Consider the following 3,140-nt stretch of genomic DNA (forward strand, 5'->3'; position numbering starts at 1 on the left):
TGAGACTCGGAGGGGCGGGAGGCTGAGGGATCTCACCAGATGTCCCAAAGGACGGCCCAGGCCACCATCAGAGGAGATCACTCTCAGATCCAGCCCCACCTCTTGGTGTGGACCTCCCGCAATGAGAGCACTACCCCTCCCCCGCCCGCACTCCACACATCCCTCCTTGGTAGAGGGAGAGAAGCTGGGAAAAGGGGGAAAGAAGCAAGAGAAGAGGAGAAAGGAGGGAGGAAAGAGGAAAAGGGAAACCAAAAAGGACAAACCCCAGTGTCCCCAGTGTTAAGTCCTTGGGGCAGCCGGTGTAGGAAGCAATCACTTGAGGCCAGAGAGCAGGCAGCTAACCAAAACCTCCATTTTATTTACAGATATACAATGAGCTCACTCAGCCGGTTGAAACCGGTTGAGCTAACCCATAATAATCTAACTCAGTTGCCATAGCAACAAAAACCATGACAACCAAATACACAACACCCAGGGATTCCAACCATCAAATCCTAGGTAGGAAATCAAATTCTGCCACCTGAAGCCAGTGTTTCCTGGGCCTAGAATGCTTCCTGCGCCAGGTGGATCAGCCTGAACAGGTTCCAAACCTCTCTGAGCTGCTTACCTTGTCAAAGGGAAGTTTGTTTTCGGCACAGTCAGTGGTAGGAAAGGAGAAAACTCCACAGAGGTTCCTCCTCATGCTCACATCCGTGAATCCTAATTCTCTCTCAGCCCTCGAGGAGACACCTCGCGAAGGAGACTTGTGGCAGCAAAGCCGGGGGGTCTCAGAGACTGGCCTGGCCCTGCACCTCTGTCCTGCCTGGCTGATGTCGGGGTCTCTCTGTGAGGTCACCCCCTCCCCACCACCTTTGCCCAATAGGCCGAGTTCCTGCAAAAGGCCTTTGTGATGTCACTGCCACACCCGCCCCTCCCCTCTAAGCTGATGTCCAGCCTCTGGCCAGCCTCGTTGGGTGTTTGAGTTGTTTCCCCTGGATCACCGCACTCAATGACTGTTCAGTCTGTGGATGGAACCGCTACACAATAAAACATCAGTTTTTCATAAATTAGTAGCCTGAAGGCCAGAAGGGACCATTAGTGTATCTAATCTGACTCCCTGCATATCCCAGCCCGTCTGTGTATCACAATAGCTTCTTTTTGACTAAAGCACCTTCCTAAAGGCCTCTAGTCTTCATTGGAAGACATCAAGAGATGCAGAATTCATCACTTCTCTTGGCAGCTTGTTCCAGTGATGAATCACCCTCCCTCTTACAAATCTCTGCCTTGTTCCAATGAGAATTTTTCTGATTTCTGCTTCCAGCCATTGGTTCTTGTTATGCCTTTCTTTGCAAGACTAAAGAGCCCTTTAAATTACTTGGTGTTTTCTCTCGCGAAGGCACTTGCACACTGCAATCAGCTCACCTCTAAACAGATTGAGCTTTTCAATGCCTCCTTATAAGACATCTTCTCCATCCCTCAAATATGGCTCTTTTCTGCACCCTCTCCAATTTTTAAAACGTTATTTTTGAAACGTGGACACCAGAACGGGATGCAGTGTTCCAGTATCAGTCTCACCACTGTTGAATCACCTCCCTTTCCAGCCTCTGTTTATCTATCCATGGATGGTGTCACTGCCTCCCAAGACTTGTGCAGTCTCTCAGCCCCGTACAGTCCTTGGAAGGAACCCCCTTCAGTGTGACAGCCCTTCTTGGAGAGTCACGCTCTCTCGAGGGTAAAGGCCCCTCTGCCTCCGTGAGACCTGAGCATGCCTGTCTGCCATGGGCCCCTCAGGGAGTCCCCTCCCTCTGGACCCCGGGGCCTCTACTCCCAGAGGAAGAATGCAACCCCGTTGTCTAGACTGCAGTGATGCTCAGCCAGTGTAAAAGAGAGGGGTTTATTGAACATCTGAACACAGCACAGGAAACTTTCAGGGCCTCAGGCCTAACCTCCCTCTGCACAGTCCAGCTAGGTCTCTCCTGCATCCATGTGGGCTCTGGCTGTTTTCTCTCCCCAGTCCAGAAGCCCCCTCTTTCCAGCTAAGCATCCGATATCATCTTCCCACAAGCCTCTGTCCTTTGTCTTCTGTCCCAGAGAAACTGGCTGCCTGGGTCTCGTCTCTCTCTTTAGCGCGAGGGGAGGGGGAGAGCTGAGATGTCAGGCTGCTGTGTTATGGCAGGATTGCTGCTATTATTTGACAGAACCTGATAATTCAATGGCACAAACAGGGAACGGGCAGCGCTACAGAGTCAGGAGTGAACTGGAGAAAATACAGGAAGGATTTCTAGCAAGGGCAACGTGTAACTAACCAGAAAGAAGAAGATTCTCTGCCCCTCATCTAACTCTGGGCCTGACTCTCTCCGTGCTGATGCACCTTTCCCTGTCTCTGGCCGTGTCTGGGGCTTTATGCCCGGTAGAGCCCCGAAGGTAAAGGTGTGATGTAGCCTCAGCCCCAACAAGACTCAGGCCCATGTCACTTTCATCCTGGGTTTCAGATGAGTGACCCCTAGAAGTTGGGGGGGCCACCGGTGCCTAGACCATGGCCCGGCCACAGAGGCCCCACCCCTGCTCATCCTCTTCCCCCAAGGCCCCGCCCACTTGCTGTTCACTGCCCTCTGCCCCCTCCCCCAAGACCCACTACCTGCCCCTCACTCTTCCCCCAAGACGCCACTCACCTGCTGCTTTCTCCTCTCTGCCCCTTTCCCCTAAGGGGGGCTGCCAGGGGGCCATGGGGCCAGGCACCCATCACTTTTTCCTACCTTAGGTGAGCAGGGGGGTGGGGTCCTTGGGGAAGGAGGCGGAGCGGGGCAGGAAGAGGCAGAGAGAGGGAGGGGGCTCGGGGGAAAAGGTTGAGCGGGGATGGGACACAGGCCTTGGGAGGAAGAGGCGGAGGGGGGATGGGAGGAGGCAGAGCAGAAAGGGGTGCAGGTTGGGCCCCCATTTCTCTGGAGCTTCGCTTCCAGCACTCGAAAGATGACAATGGGCCCACGGAGGGGTGACTCGCCCCACATCCCCAGTGTTCCCCCCTGCATGGGCGGCCGTTTGGGGGAGGCTCAGCCACCCCTGGCTAAAACACAGGCCTTGTTGTGAGCAGGATTTGAACCTGCGCAGGGAAACCCTATTGGATTTTGAGTCCAACACCTTAACCAGTCGGCCAGCACAGC

General features: G+C 54.2%; 1 non-coding gene across 1 annotated transcript; it reads right to left on the reverse strand.

Annotated features, from left to right (window-relative positions):
- Nucleotides 1-3,058: 3,058 nt before the first annotated feature.
- TRNAL-CAA lies at nt 3,059-3,140 on the reverse strand. The gene has a single exon. It is a non-coding gene; the product is annotated as a tRNA-Leu (tRNA).

The sequence above is a fragment of the Mauremys reevesii genome, linkage group 15 (assembly GCF_016161935.1).
Source record: "Mauremys reevesii isolate NIE-2019 linkage group 15, ASM1616193v1, whole genome shotgun sequence".
In the NCBI taxonomy this organism is placed as follows: domain Eukaryota; kingdom Metazoa; phylum Chordata; order Testudines; family Geoemydidae; genus Mauremys; species Mauremys reevesii.